Genomic DNA, 26,747 nt, shown 5'->3' on the forward strand with positions numbered 1-26,747 from the left:
TCCACAAGACTCTTGTATGCCCCGCTGGATGTCTATGCAGGGAAAAAAAAAATCCTATTTATAATGATCAAAAATACAACTATCATGTAAATTGCAAAAAAGAGTGGGTTTTATTTTCAGCATTTTACTAGGAGCTCGCCCTTTCAGAAAAATCACGCAGCGGGCGCATACATTACACAGGGTATTTGAGTCTCTAAAACTGTGCACCTACATCCATCTGCATTTATAGTTGCCAAAGTCATGGAGATTCTAGGTGCATGTACTGAATTCATTAACTGATTTTGCTTGGTAAACTTTTTATCGAATAACTACATACTTTACAAAAGTGAACTAGGCAGCCCTTCCTGCCCATGGGTCCTGTCTCCATGCTTTAACAAACTCATCTTTTCGCACCAAAAAAAAAAAAAAAAAAAAAAGTTAACCAATCATAAATATACATTCTATGAACTTTGGCAAAATGAACACACCTGTGTAATCAGCACTCAGATCAAGAAACAGAACATTCTCGGCATCCGGAGAGTCCCATCCTACTGCCTTCCTATCATAATTTTCACTAAAGGTAACCACCATATTGACTTCTAATACCCTGCACATTAATTTTGCCCATCTTTGAACTTTATATAAATGGAATCATATGGTGTATACTTTTTTTGTGTCTAGTTTCTTTCAATAAAAATAATATTTGTGAGATTAGTCAGTGTTGTATAGACTGCAGGTTTGTTCTTTCCTGTGGCTGAGTAGTATTCCACTGTATGGATGTACCATAATGTATTTATCCATTCTACTGTAGGTGGACTTTGGGGTTGTTTCCAGCTTTTTGCTGTTGTGAATAATGGTGCTAAACATTTGTGTTGATGTCTTTTGGTGAGCATATGAATGCATTTAATTTTTACAACTACGTATGTAGGCAAATTACGTGAGATTTTCATTTCATGGTAGTAAGGGGGTGATATAAAATACTTGTTATCCAAAGGAGGCACAGGTTCTGAGGGAGTAATTGAAACCCTTTGGTTTGAAGCAGGTGCTTCTGTCCAAGGTCAATTTGTTTGTTCCTCTGTCCTGTGCCCCGTGCTGGGGACCACCAGGGCTGTGCTTTGTGGAGGGAGAGATTGGAGAACCTCCTTATAAGGTTACAAAGCAGAAGCTTGCATTCTCATTCCCACCACTAGAGGTCAGGCATTCACAAGGGACTGGGGACTGGCCCACCCCCTTCTTCCCGGCAGGCTTCCTCTCAGGTTCCTCCTGCCCCTTCTTCTCCCTTGGTAACTGGAGATCCAGCTCTACCTGGGGAAATTAAAACAAACAAACAAACAAACAAACAAAAACCTTCATAGTGCACCTCACAGGGGGCAGATGGCAGATGGAACTGACTCCCTTTTAGAGTATTAAATATTTTTCACCCACCTTCCCTGTTAAATGGAGAATCTCTGGGGTCTGGCTGTCTCCTAGAGGTACCCACAGGCTCCCTACCCTCACCCTACTGGCTTTGTTGGTGAGTTTATCTAGCACTGGGCCACCAGTGCTGGATTCTCTATTCCCACACGGTGACTTCTACAGACACAGGTGTTGTTAAATGTTTAACAACTTGTTCTGTGAGTTGGGGTCTAGTTTGTAGCATTTGCTAATTTCTGTGATGTAAAAAATTCCACCATGTCTGATTTCAAGCTGTCAATGAAATGTTATTGAACGTGGAGCTGGGAAGAGATGTTAAGTACTATTATATACAGCACTCCCATCATGTATAATAGATGTAAATAAGCTCGAAAACATTATTTGATAAGGATACAATATAGTAAAATAGTTGGGAAGTGATAAGATTTGAGTACTTATTACTTAAAAAATACAATTTACCGGGGTGCCAGGGTGGCTCAGTCATTTGAGCATCTGACTCTTGGTTTCGGCTCAGGTCATGATCTTACGGTTTATGGGTTCGAGCCCTGCATCGGGCTCTGTGCTGACAGTGTGGAGCCTGCTTGGGATTCTGTCTCCCTCTCTCCGCCCCTACTCTGCTCATGCTTTCTCTCCCTCAAAGTAAATAAACAAACTTAAAAAATACAATTTATTTAATTTTCCATATATAATTTAATTTTTATTAAAACCCATATTTAACAGCTGAGTCACAAAAATCTTGGCAATTTTACACTTGGTTCTTGAAACACAGTACAAGCAGGCTTCAGCACTGCAGGTAACCGACAGTGATTTCCCTTTAAAAATCGCATTTGTCTTTTGCAGTGCAAATTGCGGTTGGATTCTCTAAGAGGTAGGTAGGCCTTGCCCCGATACTTAGTAACTGTGGCCTTGGTCTTATCTTTAATCTCTCTGTACCTCAGTTTCCTCACCTGTAAAATGGAGATAATAGTATTAATACCGACTTCACCAGGTTACCGCAAAGATTAAATGACGTCATGTATGTAAAGTCGTGAGCGTAGTGCCAGACAGACATTGGGACGTAAATTAGCAGTGGCTACCAGAACTTCTGCAGCCCTGCAGAAGCCCTCTGCCTCTTCAGACAGTCTGAATGAGGGGGGCCCTCCATTCCTCCACCCACCTGCAGCTCAGAGCTAAGCGGAGCCAATCCACCATTAAGTCACCTGAAACTGACGCCCAGGGCAGCTTTGAGGAAGAAAGCCGTCAAGGGAATGCTGGGTCAAGTGACCCGGAGCAATGTGGGTGGGGTCTGTGTCTGCAAGAGCGTCAGACCTTGGGCTGCCCCGAGTGCCTTCCTTCTTCCCAGCAGGTTGACTCCCAGAGTCACTGCCAGCCCTTGGGCAAAGGGCAGAAAGTAGAAACAAGGAAACAGGGCAACTGGAACCTGTGGAGGGAGGATTGGGGCAGTTCTCCTCTGAAGACATAGCAGGTAAACACTCCCTTTGCTACCTGGGCTTTTCCTGGAATGTAAAACGGGGCTAACACTTTCCCCCAGTTTACCTGGTTTGCATCAGAGATAAAAATGTCAAAGACTTGTCAGTGCTTCAGAAAAGCAGGAGGGGCTGGGTCACCCTCTCACACACGCTCATGGACTGGGCTGCATCAGGTGCATGCTGCCTCAGGTGTACATTTTCCAGGGCTGGGCTCAGGGTTGGGGCAGGCAGGGAATCGTAGTTGCTGTTCTGAGCAGCCCTGCTCTGACCTCTGACCTCTGCAAAACCCCCCTGACTAGAGGCCAACAGGACCTGGGTCACCGAGCCTGGCTCTCAAAGATTCCTGACTTGTCAGGGGTCACAGGCTGCTAACATAACAGAGGAAAGGTACTGGCAGAGGCCTGCGTATTCAGACCAACCACCTGAGCGGATGATCCTCCTCAGGCTGGGAGCTGCCCCTCAACGCTGCTGGTTCAGCACTGCCTGGCCCACCCATCTTGGACTCTGACTTTCTGTGAAGACATCCTCATGCTCTGGGGTCAAGTGGGTTTTCTTACTTACTGTCATGGGGCTTTGAAATCTGCCCAAGGGATCTTGCATCAAAACAAGAAAACCTCAGGGCACCTGGGTGGCTTAGTTAAGCGTCCGATTTCGGCTCAGATCATCATCTCACAGTTTGTGAGTTTCAGCCTCGAATGGGGCTCTTTGCTATCCTTATGGATCCCTCTTTGGATCCTCTGTCTCCTTCTCTCTCTGCCCCTCTCTCTGTCTCTCTCTCTCAAAATTAAATAAACTTAAAAAAAAAAAAAAAAAGAAACCCCATGCTAACTCCTGTGTGAGGTCAGACAAACCAGTAATCTGCTCCGTGTCTCAACTTCCTTATAGGTGAAAGTACGGCATTAATAATGTCTCATTTTATGGGGATGTTGTGTAGATAAAATGAGCTGGTATGCAAGAAAGCATTTTCAAGAAGATCAAGAGATATGTAAGGACGATTTGTGTTATTATTTGCTATTTTTATTGAGGGTAGGAGGGGCCATATATGATGTATTTGGAAAAGTATAACTTTAGGAACAAACACAAATGAATTCTTGTTTTGCAACATACATGCTATGTAGTTTTTTTTAAATGTTTTTATTTATTTTTGAGACAGAGAGACAGAGCATGAGCAGGGGAGGGGCAGAGAGAGAGGGACACACAGAATCTGAAGCAGGCTCCAGGCTCCCAGCTGTCAGCCCAGAGCCCAACGTGGAGCTTGAACCCACGGACTGTGAGATCATGGCCTGAGCTGAAGTCGGACGCCCAACGGACTGAGCCACCCTGACGCCCCTATGTAGTATTTGATGTTACAAAAATGTCTTCTGAGGCTGTTTCCTCCTGTGTGAAATGTTAATTTGGAGGGTTGTTGTCAAAATTAATGGCTACATGAATAAAGTCTTCCCTACTAAGTACCTAGCACACAGTAAGTGCTCAATTAACAGTAGCTGTCATTCCTGCTGTTAAACAGATGACGATAGCAACACAGATCCCAAGTACTAATTCCCAACTTTTTCCTCTCCTTTACTTCCTGCCCTTTAAGTGGTAAAAGCACAAGCTCCTAGTCACATTCCTGGAAAAGGAAGAAAACCATGCCCTCTGACTCATACCACAGGAGTGACCAACTCCTCTCGATTTGACAGGAGGACTCTCCTAGTTTTAGCCCGGAGGTCCCAAGTCCCACGGGCCCTCTGGGCCCCAGCCAAACTGGGACAATTGACTACTCACCACCAACCTGGGTCCAACTCCGAGCCATCTTCCAGTACCTAGGCTTAGAGTATTAGGATTTGTACTGGAAATCTGGAAGGACCCAGGAACACTACCAGCTCAAAGAGCCACTTTAAGTCCTTTTAGAACAAGACAGGGTCTAGATAAATAAATGAAAATAAAAAATTAGCTCTGGTCCTAGAAGTCATTATGGTAGGTGTAAGATACAAACAATTAATTCTGAAGACCACGTATTATATAATACCATTTATATAAAATGTCTGGAAGAGGTAAATCTATGGGTAAAGAACGTAGCTTATTGGTTGCAGGGTAGAGGTGGGGAGTGACTGCTAATGGGTATAGAGTTTCTTTTTGGGATCATGAAAATGTTGATTGTGGTAATGGTTGCACAACTCTGTAAATGCACTAAAACCCATTGAATTATATACTTTAAATACATAATTATACATTTAAACTGTAATTGTATGGTATGTGAACTGTGTCTCAATAAAGCTGTTGAATTAAGAAAACACAAAATTTGAAAACAATATTTTTGGGGGCTTATTTATTTTGAGAGAGAGAAAAAGAGCAAGCGGGGGTGGGGCAGAGAGAGAGAGAGAGAGAGAGAGAAAGAGAATCCCAAGCAGGCTCCATGCTCAGCAATGAACCCAATACACAGGGCTGGTTCTCACTAAGGTAAGGTCAGTCATGACCTGAGCCGAAATCCAGAGTTTAATACTTAATGGACTGAGCCACCCAGGTGCCCCTAAGACAATTTTTGACTTAAAAAAAGGGTTCTTCCACATTAGAATCTCTAAGTCTAAATTATTCTTTTTTTTCTAAGCCTGTATTATTTAAAAAAAAATTTTTTTTTTTTAAATTTTGGAGAGAGAGAGTGCACAAGTGGGGCAGCGGGGCAGAGGGGGAGACAGAGACAGAGACAGAGAGAGAGTCTTAAGCACACTTTATGCTCAGCACAGAGCCTGTAAATCTAAATTATTCTTAACCCTCATTTTAAGAATTATCTTTTCAATGGCATAATAATGTTTAACCTAGGCTGTGAAATACCACCCCAATGTTGCAGGTAAGATGAGTAAGACCCACAGCAGAATGTAAAGAGGCTTTTGCTCAGTTCTGTAGGAGGCCTGTGGAGCCTCAAGCAGGAGGGGAAATGTGGGAGAGGAGAGGCTGGGGAGCCAGCATTTACAAAGGAAGAAAAGGGATTCACCCCGCATCCTGTAATAGAAAGCAGAAAGAAATACATGCTAAACTGAGGCTTGTCCAAGATGCCATAGAATGGAAGAAGGAGAGCAAAGGTGGCAAGGGTACGTGGGAAGGACATTCCAGGCCCAGGGAATAGTGAGAGCACAAGTTCTGAGATGTGAAGTAGGTAGCATGTTTGAGGCACAGAAGGGGTATGTAGGGTGTATGGAAGGATGGAGAAGACTTGGGACAGATTGTGGAGAGCCCTGGACACAGTCCTTGCTTGGGAGTTTGATTTCATTCTGTGGACACTGGGGGCACCCAGGGGACGATTTTTAAGAAGTGAGTTACAGATCTGCAGAGGGTCTAGGAGCCATTTTACAGTGTGAGAGGTGGTGAGTCTTGCATGAAGTCACTGAGCTGGTTAGTGGCCAAAAGCCAGGGGATCTGATGGCTGGCCTAATCCATCTTCCGTTACACCAAGCTGCCTTTGTAGATAATCTGCCCACCTTTTTTTCCTCTCCATTTGTCTTCTCTAATTCTTCCTCCACCCTTTCCCTTGTCCCCTTCCTGGGCCTTGGGTGTGCCTGGTGTGTACTTGCAGCCCACACAGGGTTGCTGAGCTCTGTTGCAGATCCAGGCCAAGCTAATACTTGCTTTTCAACCCCCCTGGTGGTCTGGGTAGGGCAACCCCAGTAGAGAGGGAAAATGAGGAGGAAGGGAGGGATGTCCAGCAGGAAGGCAAGAGAGAAAGAAGGCAGAGCAAGGACAGACATAATGGAAAAGGTAGCTACAGTCACAGGTTCTGCGGGGCCTAGAAGGGGAGGGTTCCCTTGGGGATGGGTGCCTGTGCATGGGGTGGTGAGGAACACTCTGCTTGTCTGGTTTGAGCTACCTCAAGGACTTGCCCTGTTAATTCACAGCATCTTCTCAGAGCACCTACTAGAACTAGGTTTGCTGAGAGGTCCTGTGGGGGGAGTATCCTGTCCAAAGGGCATCTGGGAGAAAGGGCTTGCCTGACCCAATCTGCAGCTGGAGCCTGAATTCTCAGGTAGGAGAGCTGCAACATTTATTGAGCCAGCGAGCATCTCTGAACAGGCACTGCATGAGGCCCTGGGGCACAAAGACAGTAAGTCACCATCTTGGCCATGAACGGGCCACAAGCCCTGTAAACACCCAAACAGAGGACTTATCTCCCAGGGTTGCAGTGAGATCACCAACAAATGATGTAGTGATACAGTGCACAAACTGTTGGCATAGTATATGCTGGAAAACAGCCCAAAGGGGCAAGGCTCAGGATGGGAAACAAAGTTAGGAGTATGACAGGGTCCTAGCCCTGACTCTGCCAATTCTTGCTTTTAACCACTGTTTTCTCAACCTTGAGATCCATTGAGTGCTTTCAGTATGCTGAGAAATCACTTCGGAATGCTTCTTAAAATAGATCCCAGAATCCGATCCTAGCTTTACTTAATCAGAATGGCTGGAGACTATCCCGAATCTGCATTTTTCAAGCTCCCACCCCCACCCCCCGCCCCCAACCCCGGGACAACTTGGAGCTTGTTCATCTACGCTACACAGTCTGGGAAGCACTTCTGAATAGGGAGATAATGATCTGCATCAGCCCTAGGTCTGGCAAGCGATTCAAGACCTAACAAGGCAACCAACGTGCGTGGAAAGTGCCCTGTGAACCTGAGAGCAAATTATTTGCAAATAATAGTAATCCAATAATCCTAGTAACATCCCAAATATCTACAAAATAATGATAGTAAAAGAATTGGAGAGCGCACTGCAAACGCGGCGCAGGCTAGGTCGGTACCACGGCCTCGGCCACTCCAGCGCAGTAGGCGTGACTGTCCCTTTAAGCAGTCCCCCGCGCCCGCCTCCCCGCGTCACGGCTCCAGGCTCGCCTCCCGCGGGGCGTGCGGCCCCTCCGGCGGCGCGTGCGTGCTGGCAGCGGTCGATCTGCAGGGCCTCCCAGCGGGGCGGTCCCGGCGGCGCGACGCCGGCGCTTGTTGCGTGCGCGCCTGACCCCGCCCCTTGCCCGCCCCTTCCCCTCCCCCCGCACTCCGCGGTCCTCCCCCGCCCGCGCGGTACAGCTGGGCCAGTGACGCGGGAGCTACCGCCGCCGCCACTGCCGTCGCCACCGCGTTCCATTCTCCTAAGCCGGCGACAGCGTCGCCCCCAGCCTCCCACCGCCTTCTCCCGCAGCGCGGGCCAGCGCCAGCCAGACCAGGCACGCAGGGCCTCGCCTAGACCCGAGAGGGTTACGGGCGCGCGCAGGCGGCAGAGCGGATCCCGGCGCTGCGGAAGCTTCGAGCGCCCCCCTCGCGGAGGTCGCGGTGCCGTTCCCCGGGTGAGTTGTCACTGCGGCCCGGGGGCGGCGGGGCCAGGCATTGTGTCACTGGCGCGCCCCGCGGGCTGTCAGGGGCGCCGGGCTGGTGCGCACTGCTCTGGAGGGACGTCGGGGAGCCCCGGCCGGCCGCCCGGCGTCTGCTGCTGTGTGCGCTGGCCCCGCTGTCACCCGGACGGCCGCGCGAGGGGCCGGGAGGGCCACCGGGGAGGCTGACCCGGCGGCGGCGTGGGCTGCGCCGAGGCCAGGAGGAGGACCGGACTGCCGGTCTTCGGCTGCGAGCTGGTGGCCGGGACCGGGGCGCGCCGCCTGGCCTCGCCCGCCGTGGGGGTCGTGCTCCCTGCCCGGGAGTCAGGGCGGAGACCACACTTTGCGGGTCGCGGGAGAGAAGGTAGGCGGAGGCCCTCTTTCTTATTGCTGTTATTTTCCCCTCGGGCCGACCAAATCCGCCGGTCCTGCGCCGGGCAGGGTTGGCTTGGCGACGGTGGATTTCCTGAGGAAATCTTGGAGCCCGTGTGTGGGAGCATCGGAGCTTTCTGGAGCCTCCGCGCCTCGTCTGGTCTTTAATCTCAAAAACTTTACTTATTATCCGGGCTGAGACTCACCGAAACCACTTCCTGTTTATATATGTAGACTTGCTTTCTTACTCCTGGCTTTTGGGGACTCCAGATATTGGTGGAGGTCTGACTCTCCCGCGTCGTCCGGCTGTGGGGCTGTTGAATTGGAAAGTTACCTGTAACGAGGTTAGCATGGGGTGGGGGTGAGGTGGGACCACAAGACTCGGGAGGAAAGAGGAGTCACAATCAAGTCTTTGGCTGGCTAGGGGGAAGTTCATGTCTTGGCCCAGAGGCCTGATACTGCTGTTCCCACAGAACGTACTCTCTGTGGCAGGCGGCTCGCAGGGCTTTGTTGCTCTTGCTAACTGGGCTTGTGTCAGCTCTGTGCAGAGGTGCAGTGAAACTACCCAATTCACTTAACTGGAGGAGGCATTTACTCCCTTTCGAGATCTGCAGCGGTAGGAGTACGAAGTGTCTTTCCATCCTCAGCAGTGGTGAATTCATTTCTTGCTCTTTTCATTCCTCTGGTTTAAAACATATGTCTGAAGGATGCACACACCTTTTCTCTTTGGGGAATTCCACACCCAAATTGTCACCATCTAGTGGAGGCTAGTAGAGACATGTTCGTGGCATTGAGTTTTGAATTTTCTGGGCTTTGCATTTTTAGCTAGATGCAGATTCAGCCTGAAATGAAAATTTTCAGTTGGTTGAGTGGAGAAGCGGAAGTAGGTTTACCTCCCCCTCCGTAAAAGAGGTGTTTAATAAAACAACAATAACAGCAACGATAGGAAGAGTTCTTGAGGACTGTATACCAAGCTTTGTATCAAGAACTTTCTTGATCTCATTTAATAACAGACTTTTGTGGTAGATATTGTTTTATATATATATGTATATATATATGTTTATTTTTGAGAGAGAGAGGCAGAGCACAAGTAGGGGAGGGGCAGACAGAGAGGGAGACACAGAATCTGAGACAGGCTCCAGGCCCTGAGTTGTCGGCACAGAGCCTGACGTGGGGCTCGAACTCACGGACCGCGAGATCATGACCTGAGCCGAAGTCAGACACTTAACTGACTGAGCCACTTAGGCGCCCCTAGGTATTGTTACTGTTCCCCCCTCCTTTTTTTTTTCAGTTGAGACCAAAGCCAAACAAATAACTTGCCCAGAGTCATAAAAGTAGCTCATGGTAGAGCCCACACTTTAACTGCTAGATTCTACTGTTAGCTTCTAATTTGCTTGCCATTTGGTAAAATTAAAAATGGAGTATTTCTAGAACTTTTTCAAAGCACTACTTCTTCAGGCTCTTTCTCATATCATGAGCATCCATAACTCTCCCAGGTACACATTTATGGTATGTGCACAATAATCATTTGCTTATTTATTCCTTCATTCAGTATTCACAAGTATTTATGTGATACAGAATGTATGCCCGGCACTGTGCTAGGTTTTGGAGATACTGCAGTGAGTAAGAATCCAGCCATGCCCTCATGGAGTTCGTGGTCTTTAAGTCAGTGTATTTTGATTTATGTTGTTAATTTTCATTGGCAACCATTTGCTGCTTAAGGAACTTCTGTCCGGTAAGTTAAATTAGAGGAGACTACTGGTATGAAGCCTGATAGATAGGACTTCCTGTCCGCAGAGTGGCTTTTTGGATACTGTAGTAGACAGGGCATATGAAACAAATCCTCACCTATAGCTAGATCGGGGGGGGGGGGGGTATCAGGTCCCTGGGTGCTCAGAGTAGGTCTGACCCCCTCCCCCCACCCCCAAATGTGTAAACCCTGAGAGCAAACCCAGTGTCACATGGCAGTGTTCATCTTATTTGCTGAGGCCTGCCTTCTCAAAGCCCAGAATTTAGGCAACAGAAAGAAGAAGAAAGGTAGAATGAGGTGTTACAGATGCAGGCTGGCAGATGAAGAGACCTCAGCACTTTGTTTGGTTTCCTGGCAGGTGTCCGTTGTGTGACGGCTGAACTTGTGCTCTTATGTAATGGTGCATCTCCTGGCAGGGGATTTCCTCCTTTGCTGTTGCCGGGGCAGCGATTTCTACAGCTACCCTCCCATTCCATACACACATAGGTACTCTCTGAAGGTAATAAGGCATCTGGCTTTTTAAAAGTAAGAGCTTATTTCAGGTTTATTGCTCCTAAGCATTATTTCACTCCCTCTGTACTTTTCTGTCCTCCTGATAAAAACTTGCCTTATGTTTTAAAGTTTTCCCGTGCTCTTTTCCCATATCCTTAGCTGTTTTGACAACCAGATAACTATGCTTGCTACAGTTGACTCTTAAAGAACACGGGATTAGCAGCACTGATCCCTATGCAGTCGAAAATCTATGTATAACTTTGACTCCCCTCAAACTTTGCTCATAGCCTACTGTTGACAGGAAGCCTTACTGATAACATAAGCTGTTGATTAACACTTGTTTTGTATGTTACATGTATTATATACTGCATTAGTACAATAAAGTAAGCTGGAGAAAAAGTTACAAAGAAAATCACAAGAAAGAGAAAATAACATTTACAATACTGTACCGCAAAAAATCTGTGTGGAAGTGGACCCACACAGTTCAAACCAGTGTTGTTGCAGGGTCACCTGTGCTGGTGCCTGTGTCTGGGCTCAGAGAATGATATCTTTAAAAAAAATCCGAGTCACTTAATCTAACTCATTTCTGTACTAAAACCAGTGAAACTGTGAAGTCTTTAGCAGAACTGCTTGTGGGCTGAGAAGGAAGACCAGAGAGCGGATATGCCGTTTTTTTCCCCTCTAGTTCCCCTGAGAGGCAGCCCGGGACTGTAAAGCCCACCGGGAAGCCTGAATGTCAGCAGACACCCCCCCCCCCCCCCCCCCCCCCGGTACTGGTTGTGTAATTGCCACGCAGGAAGCATTTTACTGAGTTCCTGACGTGACATGTGGTCTCCTAGTTGAAGCTGATCAGTGGGATTCACTTTCCTCCTTCTGTCTTCCTGGACAGTAGGAAAGTCTTGTTGTTTAGAGGCATTCCTTTAAGTAGTAGGAGGAAGAACAAATAGAGGAGAAAGAACACATATTTGAAAGCAGACTTGAGTGTTGAGGATTAGGACAGTTGGGTTAAGGGTAAGCATTAGGACAAATACGTATATGATAATAGAGACTCTTTTTCCTGGTTTCTCCTCAAGAAGGCTTCAGTCTTGGGGTCACCCACATATTCCACAATAGTGAGATTTCATTGAGTGGAATGGTTTTTAAAAAAATAATATATATTTTTAAAGTTTATTTATTTTGAGGGAGAGAGTGCGTGGGGAGCGGAGGGGCAGAGAGAGAGAATCCGGAGCAGGCTCCACGCTGTTGGCACGAAGCCTGATGTGGAATCCAAGCTCATGACCTGAGCCGAAAACAAGAGTCAGACGCTTAACTGACTGAGCCACCCAGGCACCCCTAAAAAATTAACATTCTTAAGTTTTGGTGCCACATTGCAGGAAAGTTGGAAACTAGATCAGTGAGAAAAAAAATGCCTGTAGTGTGGGAGGGCTGTTTTCATACAGGTAGAAGTAAAGGATGCAAATTGAGGTTGGGGCTGAGGGTTTTGTGATGGTGTTTATTTGAAGCTTTTAACAGCTGTGAATCTGAGACCAGTGAAGCAATTTCAGGACAGCGTTGGGGTGACTGTCCTTGAGCATCAAGATCTGTTCACTCCCACTCTGGCTCAGATTCAAGGCAACAGCCATTGTTCCCTTATAAGTTGCTTATAAGTTCGTGTCTTTGTGTAAAACCTTTATTTGAAAAAGTAGAGGTGCGGGGGAAAGAGGTACCTCTTATAAGGCTTAGATTTTAGCAGTAAAACCTGTCAGGCACCTGTGGACGTTTCCTTTTTTTGTGTGCTCATGTGTGTCTCTGATGGTGTCCTTTTTCTTTCCCTTTTAGTCCTTTGGCCTAGAAACCAGCAGGGTGTCTCCATTTGCTCTCTCATCCTCTGATTCTTACCTGAGTGTGGAAGTCTCCACTCTGCTGGTAGACCTCCAGTGGTGCTGAGCTGGGTCACTTTGGCTGTGAAAGGCCACCTGTGCTTCTGTCGGGGCTTGGGGACACTTGAGTCTCTGTGAAGGTACTGGTATGGCAACAGTAGAAAATGTAGCAACTGTAGTGAGAACTGGACGGGTTTCACAGGCAGGCTCTGCTGTTGTCTGTGATGTATTCTCTTTCCTGGGCCCTTACATCTCAGAAAAGGAAAATAGCACCCTTGAAACATCTGAATGCTGCATGCCAAGAATTCATGCAATACTCCAGAAACAGGATATTATTGAAGCATTTTTCTCAAGCAGAAACATATGTAGTTCCCAGTTACTGTCGCCAGTGTTAGTAGATCCTGAAAATTACCTGATAGCTGTGTGTGCCCTTAAATGTACTCTCCCGTCTTATACTCCCCCTCCCACACGCACGTGTACAAGTGCTAGACTGGTTTTTTGTTTTTTGGTAGAGCTCCATTGCTTGGTTTGAGGAAAGTTAGCTTGGGTTCCTGAAGACAGAAATAGGTTCTCAGGGGTTTGCAGACAGCAGAGTTGGTGACTGACAATTCTTTGTTACTCAGAAGAGGAGGATCTTTTGTGGTGAAAAATTCAGTGACTCAGGATTCTTTTCTCCTGTAGTTGGAGATTGGACGTAAAACCTCAGAGAGGAGATATAAATAGGGGCTCTTTCCCAACCTCCCCTTTCTTAGCATCCTTTCCGAAGGAGGGGGAAAGTTTAATCTTTCCAAATCCAACCTCCTGCCAGCGTTGACTTGCCTTCACCCACAGAAGTGTAAGATCAGAGCATGGAGTTGGCCTGTGTGTAGACTGTCTTTGCTAGGTTTTTGGCTAGACTAGGCTTGGGCTTTTGACAAAGCCAGTAAAATGAAAGTGGCTTCTGGGAATGGGATAGGACTATTTATCCCATTCTTCCTTCTTTGGGCTGTTCTCAGTAGATCTCAATAAACTAAGTGGGTGGAAGTTTAAAAAGGGAACTTGAAAAAGAGAACAAGGTGATTTTGCTTATTCATTTTAAGTGGTAGCCTAGGCAAACTGTCAGGGAGAAGACTGGGGCTACTTTTTTTTTTTAATTGTTAATACACTGGGATAAGATTACCGAAAGCTTGGAAAATAGAGGGGGAGAAAAAATCACCGTGATTCTACCATCCTACCACAAACATCATTTCCATCTATTCTGCTTTTTCTTTCAGTTGGGAATCCTGGCGTGCATTTAATTTTGTATTCTGTTTTTTCCAGTTAGCATTACACCATAAATATTTTTCTGTAACGACATATAGGCTTTATAATTATTTTTATTTTTAATGGCTTTATAATATTCCATCAAATAGATCAGCTGTGATTTAAATAGCCTCTCATTGGGGGCACCTGGGTGGCTCAACTGGTTAAGGGGCTTACTCTTGATTTCAGCTCAGGTCATGATCTCAGGTTCATGACATGGAGCTTGAGTCTAGTCTGCTTGGGATTCTGTCATTCCCTCTCTCTCAAAATAAATAAATAGGGGCACCTGGGTGGCTCAGTTGGTTAAGCATCCAACTTCAGCTCAGGTCATGATCTTAGCGATTCGTGAGTTCGAGCCACCCATTGGGCTCACTGCTGTCAGCGTGGAGTCTGCTGCAGATCCTCGGTCCCCCTCTCTCTTGGCCCTTCCCCTGCTTGCACGTGTGAGCTCTCTCTCAAAAATAAATAAACTTAAAAAAAATAAACTTGAAAAAATAAAGAAACATTAAAAAAATAAATAGCCTCTCATATGTCTAGACTATTTTTTTCTTTCTTTTTTTATAATTTGTTTTGAGAGAGAGCGTGCTCATGTGTGCACACACACGTATGGGGGGGTGTTGGGTGGGGCCAGGCGCAGAGAGAGAAGGAGAAAATCCCAAGCAGGCTCCGTGCTGTCAGCTTAGGGCTGACTCAGGCTCGATCTCAAGAACCAGGAGATCATGACCTGAGCCGAAATCCAGAGTCAGATGCTTAACCACCTGAGTCACCCAGATGCCCCTGTCTAGATTATTCCTAAGGTTTGCTCAAGGCGATTTTTTTCAGAGGGGTCATTTCATTTGTCATAATTTTTAAAAACAGCTTTACGGAGATGTAATTTATATATCATAATATTCACTCATTTAAAGTTTACAATCCAGTAGACTTTAGTATATTTACAGAGTTGTACAACTGTCACCATATTCTAATTTTAGAACACTTTTATCACCCCAAAAAGAAACTCCATTAGTGGTCACGCCCAGTTCCTCACAATCTCTGTAGCCCACAGCCACCACTGATCTTTTCTCTCTACAGTTCACCTGTTTGGACGTTTCACATAAACAGAATGTGTAATTGGCTTCTTTCGTTTAGCATAATGTTGTTGAGTTTTATCCATGTTTTAGCATATATCAGAACTTTATTGATAAATGATCTGTTGTATAGGTATATCACATTTTGTTTGTCCATTCATCAGCAATGTAATGGACATCTGAATTGTTTTTCTGGTTATTATTAAATGTTGCTGTGAACACCGATTAGCATAAAGTTTTGTGTAGGCATATGTTTTCATTTCTTAGGGAGGTATTTTATTTTATTTTTTAAAAGATTTGATTGATTGATTTTTAAAATCTCTGTGCCCAATGTGGGACTCAAACTTACAACCCTGAGATCAAGAATTGTATTCTCTACCAACTGAGCCAGCCAGGTGCCCCTCTTAGGGAGATATTTTAAAAGCTGCATCCATATTTCTACTTCAGAGTTAACATTTTACTTGGTTATACAGTTTGTTTGGGGAAGAACAGTGTTATTGCAGAACCTTTTGGTCCTTTGTTGTTGAGGATATTGCCCTGAATTCAGAAAAGATGCTACTAAGAAAATGAAAGGAAGAATTATGTGTAAGAATATAGCATTGTTTCTAGGGGTGCCTGGGTGGCTCAGTCCGTTAAGCTTCGACTCTTGGTTTTGGCTCAGGTCATGATCTCATGGTTCGTGGGTTTGAGCCCCACATTGGGCTTTGCACTGGCAGTGTGGAGCCTGCTTGGGATTCTCTCTCTGCCTCTCTCTCTGCCCCTCCCCTGCTCACTTTCTCTGTCTCTGTCAAATAAATAAGTTTAAAAAAAATATAACACTGTTTCCAAATCTTCAGTGCAGAACTTTAAACAGTAGTGGGAGTTCACAGATGCAGTAGTGCCTAAATTCAGTGCACATGTACTGCTGCTTAAAAAAAAAAAAAAAAGGATTTTCAGCCTGAAGTCTCAGTTCTAAATTGCGTCATTGTGTTTTATGGAGTGAACTTTACCATGAACCCCACAGAGCATTCCTTATCAAATGTAATTTATAGTTCTCAGAAGCTTTTCCTTTTCTTATGAAACATTCCATGCCGGGGCTGTGTGCACCTGCTTAGAGGCTTCTGGTAGGCTGGAATGGAGAGCCAACCATCAAGGTAAAGGGGAGGGAGAGGGGCTGTGAGTGTGGTTTAAATATAGGTCTGAGAAAGACTGCTCTTTAGAGCAGCTCTTACAGGGCTCTTGCTGGTGGACCTCAGTTGCACCTGAGGTTAAAAATATAGCTCATGCCAGACACAAAGAGGAACAGATGGTACTGCTGGGAGTGTCGTTTCCTCTACAGGACCTACCCCTGGGTGGTTTCACACCATACCAGCCATATGACTGAAATAATGCAGTGCCTCCTTTCGCCCTTGTCCTAATTGGAACTACTAGCATTCATGATCAATAGCTGTTCTTGCTTTCCTGACTCCTGGTTCACTACCAAAAGCTCTTGAAAGTATGTGTATACAGGCCACCTAATTTTTTTTTTTCTTATCAGAAGATCAAGATGCTTCCACCCCAGAGAAATGTGGGGCACAGGGCACGTGCCTTTTGTCCAATAAGCCAGACAAAAAGTAGGAACTTGAATTATCTTCTCTTGGACCTGTATTAGTTTCCTGTACCTGGAGCCAAGCTCAAGGATCTATCCTTCCAGAAAGTTCCTGGGTGTATATGTGTGTAAATGTAAATGTATGCAGCCATAACTTCCCTGCCACAGTTTTAGAATTTTTTGAGTGTTCTCTACCTGGTAATGCAAATTCTGTTCCCAAGTCCTGGGGGAGTAAGGTAATACAAAATTCTTACCTGAAGATTAAAATTCTTGAGTATAGTATCCAGATATTATTACCAAAACTTCTTGAACACCAAACCAAGTATGTGATGAGAGAGACTCTAGGTTCATTAGATGCTAGAGTTGGAAGAATGGGACTTTGGGGATAGTCTCCTCCTACCTCCTCACTTTATGGAAAGGAAGAATGGGAAATGCGGTGCTCAGCGCCGACCTCCCTGAGTGGTGACGGGACCAGGGGAGAACCCAGGCGTCCTGATCCCGAGTCTAGTGCTGTTTCTTCCCCTGTACGATCAACTTCTCTCTCCTCTGGGCTTGTCTCAGGAAAGGGCATTGGAGCCCAGAACAGTGTATGGCTCATACTGTTTGGAACAAATTCATCTCCTTTTTGTGATTGTGGTTTTGAATCTAACAGTGAAATTACAAAGAGGAATGAGTCGTTAAGTTCAGTTGCGAGGAAGAAACTGGGCATTGTTGTGCTTAGGTCGGCCCTGCTTAACTATTTATCTCTGTACTGTGCTTCCTTGTAATTAATAAAACACCACCTGCTTTAGACCAATGGGATGTGTTCTCTGAGTCATTTTCCCCTTTGGGTCCCCCTTGACCAGGTGGGACAGTGGCAGGTGCTGGTGGCATCCTGGATGTGGTAGTTGGGAACATGCTGTCTGGGAGGGCTGATGCTCCCTGCCCCCACCCCATTAGCAATCCAGAACCCTTCATAACTGTGATTCTGATTGCAGTGTGAACACACATCTCTAACTGTATCCCTAATCAGTCTGGAAGGAACCAGGCTTCTTGGGCTGAGGTTATGTATGCTAGCTTTCTCCACCCTAGAAAGCTGGTGAGCAGTTTTATGCTCAGTGGGTACAGCTTTTTCAGTTGGCCTGCTCAAGACATTTTTAGAGAATTGACAAATGGTATGTTAGCTGGTCCACACCTTTATCAGTCCTTGATTCTCATCTACCTGCTAGGTAGTAGAAACTGTGCTGTGGGAAGGCGATCTTCCTCCTCATTTCAGTCCTGTGGGGATTTTGCTTATTACACAGTGGGATGGCAAGAAAAACAGGCTCTGGGTTTCATAAGAGTTCATTGGTCCATCTTTTTTTCCCTTTACATGCACCTTCAAGTCATAATAATTTGTCAACTGATAATCTGGTTGGGCTGTGATGTCAGGCTGGTGGGAGTTAGGTAGGTGGTTGGTGCAGAAACCAAAAGGAAGTAAGTCTGGTTATTTGCTTGACAAGTATTTAGTGAATGCCTGTGGTTAGTGTTAGGTATACAGTTGTAAACAAAGAACAAAATGGACACAGTTCTTGCCATCATGGCCTTAACTGTCCTGGAGAATACCCATTGGTTATTTAACTTGAAGTATAGCATTGGAGGAATCTGTTGTGTAAAGTAGACTTTCAATTTGATACTCTGAAAGAGTCACTCTTTTTCAGTGACCTCTGTGCTCCCATCCAGCAGTCATCCTGGAAGAGAGGTAGGCTTGAAAAATATCCTTGGAGAATCCTCCTGGCATTCCAGGCAAGAAAGCAAATTGCCTTTCCCTGCAGAGTAAGTTAGGTCTAGGAGTTTGGTCTGCTGTGAGGATTCCTGTTTACAGCCTTTATTTAACTAATCATTTTTTATTGTGCAAATGTTTTCTGACCCTGAAATATCTTCTTTTTAAGTACTTTATTTTTTAATGTTTATTTATTTTTGAGGGAGAGCATGAGTGGGGGAGGTGCAGAGAGAGAAGGGGGACAGAGGATCCAAAGTGGGCTCTGCACTGAGAGCAGCGAACCTGATGCAGGGCTCATACTCAAAAACTGGGAGATCATGACCTTAGCTGAAGTTGGGTGCTCAACTGACTGAACCATCCAGGTACCCCCCCCCCCCCCACTTTTTTTAAATGAAGGGAGAAAAGTGGGTCTGGATTCCACAGTGAGAAATTGGAGGAAGGGAAATAGATCAATAGTGTGAATTCTTTAGGGAATCTTTTTTTCTCCCATCTCCCACAAGCCTCAATTTTAGATGTAAATATTGACTTGTGATACCTCTTTTCTTGATCTTTCTGTGGCTTTATAACCTGCTGGGGCATTAAAGGACCTAACACAATACTGGCATAAATAAAGCTCCCAATAAGCACACATCCTGTATATATTTTTTAGCCATCTCTGTTGGCCCAGGTTTCAGGCTTAGACTGGGAGTCTCCGGAGGTCATTGATGGTCTTGTCCACTTCTTTGTACTCAGCTCCTGGATTACTTGGTTGATAAGTGATGGACCAGGTAGAAAGGATTAAAGTCAAAAAAGTGTGAGAGGGCAAGGTGACTTTGAGGCCAAGAGCCCTGATGACAAGGAGTCAAAGAATGGTATTATTGATGAAATTCTAAAAAGAGACATTTGGAGGGGGACCTCATTTGAGTGAAAAACAGATATAAACAAGACGATAAAAAGCGGTTAACATTCACCAGCTTTACTCTGGTGGTAGGAAAAGAAGACTGCTCAGAAACCATGGAGGTGGGAGGAGGTGAAGGAAAGAGATGGTACTGGAGGTTTTCCCAAATGTTTTAGCAAGACCAGTGAGAACCAAATTACAGGATCCTTTAAGAATTTGGGCCCAAGGGGCACTCAGGGGGCTCAGTTGGTTGAGCGTCTTGATTTCAGCTCAGGTCATGATCTCATCGTTCTTGAAATCAAGCCCCAAGTTGGGCTCTGTGCTGACAAGGGAGCCTGCTTAAGATTCTTTCTGCCTCTGCCCCTCCCTGCCTCAAAATAAATAAATAAACATTTAAAGCTTTAAAGAAAAAAAAAAAAAAAAAAAAAGAACTTGGATCCAAGACCAGAATTACCCTGCTAATTTTTAGGCACAGGTCTTTATTTCTAGAACTCTGTCCATCTTTTAAAAGCCTCAGGAGGCATTAGTCATGCCCTAAATCCAACCTACAAGTGTTTACAGTTTGGCCTTATTTACTTAATGTATTTTTAGCATCCACTGTGAATCCTGTTATAGTCAAGGAAGTAGTTAGTAGTGGGACACCTTGTTTCTGTTTGTTCTCCAGAACCCAGCTCTTTTGGGGGTGGTTCTGTTACTTCTGGAATTATAACATGTAGTTGTATGGGTCATCTCCTTTGAAGGTCTGTGCATGCTTTGGAAAAATCACATCTTTGGGGCACCTGGGTGGCTCAGTCAGTTAAGCATCTGACTTCGGCTCAGGTCATGATCTGTGGTTTGTGAGTTGGAGACCCACATCTGGCTCTCTGCTTAGTGCAGAGCCTGCTTCAGATCCTCTGTCTCCTCTGTCTCTGCTCCTCCCCCAGTCTCTCATGCTCTCTCTGTCTCTCAATAAATAAACATTTTTTAAAAAGTGTAAGAGACTATAAAAAGAAAAATCATGTCTTTGAAAGAAGGGTTGCTCTCTACAAATGCTAACTGCTTTTCTTGGATATATGTGAGCAACAACAGAGTAACAGATTTCAGAGCCTTTGGTGTTCCTAGAACTTTCTGTGAATAGCAACAAGGCAGGTATTTTTCAAGCAGTGCGTCTGACTTTATTACGTGAACAAGTATTTATTGAATGCTCTTTCCCATTTAATGATCTCCCCACAGGGATTCTTTTTTTTTTTTTTTTTTTTTTAATGCTTAACAATGTTTAGTGTTTTTAATGGTTAATAATTTTGAGAGAAGAGACAGAGCACGAGCTGGGGAGGGGCAGAGAGAGAGAGAGAGAGAGAGAGAGAGACAGACAGACAGACACAGAATCCAAAGCCGGCTCCAGGCTCTGAGCTGTCAGCACAGAGCCCGGGGCTTGAACCCACATAAGAGCAGTAAACAGTGATCAGTATGATCATGGCCAGAGCTGAAGTTGGATACTTAACCAACTGAGCCACCCAGGTGCCCCCTCCTCATAGGGATTCTTTGCAGCACATAGCCCAACAAATGTTTTGTATTGTTGCTTCAGTATTTTGATTTGTCTTTTACACGCAGATTTTAAGCCCCTTGAGGATGGAAGTGCTGGTTTAAGTCTCCTCTGTGTTCACTCTGCAGGCTGGGCATCTGTATTAATAACAATAAAAATTTCTTCATTTTACAAAATGCTTTCATGTAAGATGTCATATAATACTATGAGGAAGATTATAGTCCCATTTTACAAATGGGAAAGCCAGGGCCTTCGGTAACCAGTAGACATTTAACATCCGCTATACTTGTAATTAGTGACACCAAGTCACCTAGGGGCTCAACGGACTCAAACGTTGGTACCTCCTGCAGGGAGAAGGAAACCTCCTGGAATTGCAGACTTCATAAATTTTAACTTTCTCATGGAAAACATTATAACAACCCCTCTCCCTTTCCCCTACTCAATCTCGGCATAGGTACTCTCAAGGTCAGTATGTCAGTATGTTTTTCTGTACCGATGGGACAAAAATGCGGAAGTGTATAAAATTTGAAAGGCAACTTTCATCTCCTAACTAAGGAAAAGCATTCCCATATTGGCCGAGGGACCTTTATTTTTATTTTCTGGAGGAGGGGAGAGGCCATAGAGTTAAAACCCTGGTATATAGAAATCCATGCAGTTTTGGTGTTAGAAGTTGCGTTTGGGGGTAAGCCAGAGAATGAATGCTGAGTTCTTTGGATTCTAAGGACTCTGTGATGGAGATTTTGAGCAGCTCTGTAAACACTGTTTCCAGAGGAGGACTGTCTGTGCCTGAGAACTCATGAGGGCTCCTGAAGGAACATCTTTGCTTTTTCTGCAGACAAGGGAAACGACAGTCTCCTATAGGTGAGGCTTGAACCCCTTTTCCCCACTGTCCTGCCCTTGTTTCCAGAGGCAAAGATGAGTCTGTGTGGGTGGTGAGGAGGTTGGAAGTGAAGGTCCCGCTTCACCCGTGACAGCTTAGATTTGGACAGACATAAAGCAGTGCTGATGTTCCTGAGGCAGGGTGTGCTTGGACAGCCCTGTTTTTTCCATTTAGTTTAGGAAAGTGGAGGAGTAAGACTGGCTGTGGGCCAGGCATGGTTTCTCCCTTTCCTGTGGTGAATGAAAATGGACGATTGTTTGAAGAAGTGGGTACTGAGTGGGAGACAAGTGGAGGATAGCAGGCCTTGGACTCAGAATGACCCTGCTTTCACTGTCAGCTCAACCATTTTCCAGCTGTATGACCTTGAGCAAGTTTAACCTCTATGGTGCTCATTTTCATTATCTATAAAATGGAGATGATATTATTAACGCTATCTCCAGAAGGGTAGCTACCAAAATATTAATTACTTGCTGTGGGAATTTTGGGGTGGTGAATCTTGGGATAATAGGAAAACTGTAACTTGTTAAAGTTTCTTTTTGTATCACTTGAATTTTTCACTATTGGCACATAGAACTTAATTAAAAGTATCCCCTCATGGGATTATTAAGAAAATCAAATAAATTGGGGTATTTAAAATACCAGGTACAGTGCCTGATAACTAAAAAATACTCAAATGGCAGTTTATTTGGGGAAGAAGTGATCATAATTCGTGGTTGACCCTTGCTTTTATAGTGTTAAATTTTCCTTCTGCCTTGTGTGGCTTTGGATAAGTCTCTTTGTTAAGCCTCAGCTTCTTCAACTGAAAACGGGGGTTTATAGTAGTATCTACCACATATAGGGGGTGGAGGAGACCTATCAAGAGGTTAGCCTCGTGCTAGTAAAGGCGTATAGTTAGTGCTCAGTAAATATTAACTGTTATCAGCTTTATCCTCACAGCTACGCTAGAAGTGAGGTGGGAGTTATGCCCACTTCAAAGTTACAGAAAGTGAGGCAGAGTCATTTGGTGACTTGTCTTAAGGTCATATGTTGAGTTAGCAGCAGCAGTGACCTTCTCTGTTAACTGCCCTCCTGCCGGAGTCCACACTGACGGCCTCACAGCCCTGAGTCTGCTCATCTCCTTCCTTCATCCCGGAAGGCCTGCACAAGGACGGGCTCAGCCTCTCTAGGGGAAGGCCTCTCTCCATACCACTTTGGTACTGCCTGTGACTTCCCACCTGCTCCATAAAGACCTGCCTTGCCTGTTTGTGGTACTGATTGGGCTAAAGTTACTAGACCTGGTGGGAAATAGCTTTTGAGCTTTGTTGCTGTGGGCTCCTGTTCTGTGTGTTCACACTTTGAGGAAACCCCCCTCCCCCCGAAACAAAGAAAACAAAACCCTGAGTGATTTCTGCCCAGAATTGTTTCCAGAAAGTGGGAGATCCTCATCCCCAGACTTAGGGGGTCAGAGCTGATGCCACCAGTTTCTCACCTTGGGTTTGTACAGTACACTTCTCACCCTTCTTTGGTTTTCTCTTCATCGGACTTTACGACATTGGCCTCGCTCCCTTCTTCACAGAGGTCATGAAATACTTACCATTTGGTGAAAAATACAAGCAATGCAATGTCAAAAGTTTTATCAATCTAAATTTGCCTAGTGGACTGGAAGGAGTATACATATTTGTACAGACTCTTGCACTTTATAGTTTTTATGTTGTTTTTGTGTGTTCCAAATAGATCTTTTTCCAAATTTGCATTTAGTGGTGGCTAGCAACTCTTGTCATCTGTATTTCTTTGGAATATATACTTGCTGTGTAGGTATTGCGTTCACATCATATAATTCCACAGCAGGATCTGAAGGGCAGTTACTTTTCAGTACTTATCACCAGTCCGGTCTCTGCACCTCTAGACAAGTCTGCTCTGATTCCCAGACTGGTTTCTTTTCCTTATTTGTGGCTGCCTAAAGGCCTTCAGTGAAGTACATCAAAGTGCTTCCTGTTGGCTTGGCAAAAGGAAGATCCTTGGAGGAGCTTAAAGGCCTCGTGGAAAGGACCCTCTGGCTCTTTGCTAATCGCAAAATGAGACTCTACAGTGGAGAAGCCACGCGCCCACCCGCTTTGTGAAAGCTCCTCTAAAATACAAGTTTTTCAGCTGTTTATCATGTTTCTGTCGTATTTATCTGGTTTTTGGAGATAGACCTGCTTAAATGAATTCTGGTTGATGCATGGGGTGCGGGGGACTAATGCCCCTTCAGAGTTACAGGCAGTGAGGCACAGAGAGATCTGGTGACTTGTCCTAGGGCCGTACGTGGACTTAGCCAGGGTGGTGCCTGGAAACTTTGGAGGACATTCTCCAAGACATAAGAGAGCCAAGCTCCGGGTTTATCTCAGGCCTGATCACGAACCTGCAGGAGCAGCTTCCGAGCACTGGGGAGAGAGGAATGGCACACTGCCTTGGAGCTGTCATCGAAGATGCCACCTTTTGGGAACCATATTGTAGGCAGTCTCTGGCCTATGTGAAGTCGTGCCTGGGCCTTATCAGAAATGAACCAGATGGTGTTTCTAGTAAAACTGGCAGCTGTTCTTGCTGTCAGAATTAATTAAACATTTTTATATGTAAATGTGGAATTATGGGAATCTTTCTTTTGGGGTTTTAGTCGCATGTGGAAGTGCTGCCTTTACCTTACAGAGGCCTTTACTCATCCCTTGCTTCTGGTCAGAAGTGACCCTCAGCTTTATGTCTTCCTATCCTCTCTGGTTACTTTCTTCACCAAATGGGCCATTTGTGGTGATGGTGGTGAGGGGCGGATAATAAGGTAACCAGTCCTCTCTAGTGTAATTTGAAGGTTGCTGATGGGACCTTGTGCCCAGAATGTACCTGTTACATAGATAACATTGATGGCTAAAGTATTCATAATTTGAGTGACTTCTTTGGGTTAAGACATTTGGATGTAGCACACATGATACCTAGGAACAGTGACAGTCACGGAAGCCAGAAAAGTTTTTCTTTCTTTTTTTTTTTTTTCGGAAAAGAAAGAAGAAAAAGGTGGAGAGCGCGTGCTCTGTGCCAGGCACCGTGCTAGGTTCTGTATTTTTGTGGGTTTGTCTTCACTTTCTAGATCAAAAGACCAAGCTCTGAAAAGTTAAGTACTGTAACTTACTCTGTTGGAGCAAGAACCAAAGGCGGGGTGATTCTAGAGCCTGTGTTATTCAGGGCAGATAAAGTAGATGTGGGTTAGGAAGCTGGAGGGGAGGACAAGGTGGTGAGGGAGACAGAACAAAAACCTGGAGAGAGGAGGTCAGTCGGGGCCAGGTGGGAGCTGCAGCGCAGGGACTTAGCGAGAGAGGATGGCCCTGGGTGACGGTCTGGGAGGGAGAGGCTGGTGAGCAAAAATAACCCGAAGTGGAACAAATAAAGGTTGGGGTATCACTTGGAGGGGGGTATACTGTTGGATGATGGTGGCTTTTCCCTCAGGGAAGCTCTGGGGTCTGTTTGGGGTAAGGAAGACCAGATAGTGTCTGTATTTAGGCAGGTGGCACTTGGCCACACAGGAAGCCTTTTAATCCCTGGTATTTATAGACTGGCCTGTACTCTAGTGAAAGACAACTCCCATTTCAGTTATGGAAGGCAGCATTATCTGCCTTTGAGATGCCGCATTTATGGATCCCCATTTGACCCAGCAGGAGGGGCGTGGTGATATGCCCCTTATATTATCCTGGCTCCCTCCTTCTTCAGAGGCTGAGCAGGGACACTTCTGTCATTTACCTCTAAGTGACCTCTGGCTGCTCCCTCTTCTGCAGTGCTTCTATTCCTCTCAAAGATGAGTTGGAGTCAGGACTGGGAAAGGTGGCCCTCTTGTCTCTCTCTTCAGGGTAGCTAGGAATTCCCTAGAATAATGATTCTGATTTGTTGCCCAGCTCCTTGCCCCAAGGCTAGGGTTGCTCTGTTTATACATACCATGGCCAAACCCTACATTCAGTCCAATTCAACACTGATTTATTGATACCTGCTAGTATGTATGGGGTGGAATACAAAGGTGACTGAGATAGGTCTCCAGTCATGAGGGGGATAGTGAGTCCCGTGGTCAAGCTAGTTCCTCTTCCTTATCTCGGGAAATGCCCATACATTTTCGGTCTTGTCTAACTTAAGTTGTTACTGTGAGGACTGATTGTAGCAATAATGAATAATGAATTGAGACTGCCTTGAAAAGTATAAAGCTCCAGATTCGTTTAAAACCTTCTTAATATTATAAGGTAGGCTCATAATAAAAGATAACACGTATCAAGTGCTTTCTACATGTCAGGCACTGTTCTAGGTGCTTTATTTGTATTAGCTTATCTAATCTTCACAGCAGCTGTGAAGTAGGTTGCTTATACCCATTTCACAGTTGTAAGAATTAATGCCAAATTGGATAAATACAACAACAACAACATTTCTAGGATGGCATGGCTGGTAAGTGGCAGAGCCAGTTAATCTGAACTATAAACTGCACTGTGTGGCCTCTGTTAAGACTCTGTGGAAATCTGGGAAGAGAGGAGTCCCACCCCAAGGGAGGCAGCAGCCAGGACTTACCCTCAGAGACTAGAAAGGAGCAGGGAAAGGTCAGCCTGGTGCCCAAGAAAGCATTAGGATTTCTACACAACTTAATTAAATTACCGAAACTGTTTCTGAACTTGGAGCCATGTTTCTTGTATAGTAATGCAATATTCAAGATAATTTAAGCCAAGGAGGAAGGACAGAATTGGTGAGTGAGTTTACATATGCTCATGGGCACTTACTGACAGACTAAATAAAACACAGAGAGGCAAACCTTAAAGTGAATACGTCTTTATTCAATTTACAAATGAGGGCAAAGACTCAGGCAGCGTGTTTGCTGCTTTGCGTTGGGACTTCTAAAGAACACACTTTAAAAAAAAAAAAAAAAAAGAATTCTTCCCCTCAGCCTTTCTCTGTTGAAGTTTCCATTAAGGGTATCAGAGTCTGACCACTAATATGCAGTGTATCCATCTTTAGCAGTTATTTTCCAGAGAAATCTAGCTCATTTTTTGAGGCACCCTCTAGCCAGGTTATCTCAGATGTGGAAGATTGGGAGCAAACATATACACATCGTGGGGAGGGCAACCTCTCCGTTAGATGTATGTCTGTAAAGAGAGCTTTGGGAGTTAATGTCTCTAAATTC

At 45.1% G+C, this 26,747-nt stretch overlaps 1 protein-coding gene across 2 annotated transcripts in view; it reads left to right on the plus strand.

Moving 5' to 3' along the window:
- The first annotated feature begins 7,864 nt into the window (after positions 1-7,864).
- The window catches only part of SUSD6 (sushi domain containing 6), a 96,083-nt gene continuing 77,200 nt past the window's right edge, over positions 7,865-26,747 (plus strand). Inside the window, exon 1 of one of the 2 annotated variants that reach the window (XM_078448086.2) lies at positions 7,865-8,160. The gene's annotated coding sequence lies outside the window, so the exon portion shown is untranslated. The other variant, XM_078448087.2, reaches the window with a different exon arrangement.

The sequence above is a fragment of the Panthera onca genome, chromosome B3, assembly GCF_046562875.1.
Source record: "Panthera onca isolate mPanOnc1 chromosome B3, mPanOnc1 haplotype 2, whole genome shotgun sequence".
NCBI classification, from domain to species: Eukaryota; Metazoa; Chordata; class Mammalia; order Carnivora; family Felidae; genus Panthera; species Panthera onca.